This window comes from Haliaeetus leucocephalus, unplaced genomic scaffold (genome assembly GCF_000737465.1).
Source record: "Haliaeetus leucocephalus isolate CR32 unplaced genomic scaffold, Haliaeetus_leucocephalus-4.0 Scaffold190, whole genome shotgun sequence".
Taxonomy (NCBI): domain Eukaryota; kingdom Metazoa; phylum Chordata; class Aves; order Accipitriformes; family Accipitridae; genus Haliaeetus; species Haliaeetus leucocephalus.
Genome location: NW_010972626.1, coordinates 111,422 through 111,699, shown reverse-complemented (window position 1 = coordinate 111,699; position 278 = coordinate 111,422). Strand labels below are relative to the sequence as shown.

The window sequence follows — 278 nt, the reverse complement described above, 5'->3', positions numbered from 1 at the left end:
GGGAGCGGCAGGAAGGAGTTTTCCAGAGCGCGTTATGACCGACAAGCGGACGCGCCCGTGGGCTCGTGGGCAGCAGGCGCGAGGACCAGCCCAGTCGAGGGTTCTGAGCGAAGTCCAGTGCGCCTAGCACGCGAGAGCTCCCCGTGGCGGGAGCAGAACCCCGCACCGACTGCGGGGAGCCCCCAGCGAGGCCCTTCCCTGTGCCTTGCTCTCCGGTCCCATGCCCTGGACTTGAGCCGCTCCGCCACAGCTCCCCTGAGCCCCTCACCGGGGAGCCG

At 70.5% G+C, this 278-nt stretch overlaps 1 protein-coding gene across 1 annotated transcript in view; it reads right to left on the bottom strand.

Annotated features, from left to right (window-relative positions):
* TNFRSF9 (tumor necrosis factor receptor superfamily, member 9) overlaps positions 1-278 on the bottom strand; it is a 3,023-nt gene that overhangs the window by 1,060 nt on the left and 1,685 nt on the right. The gene's annotated exons all lie outside the window — the stretch shown is intronic.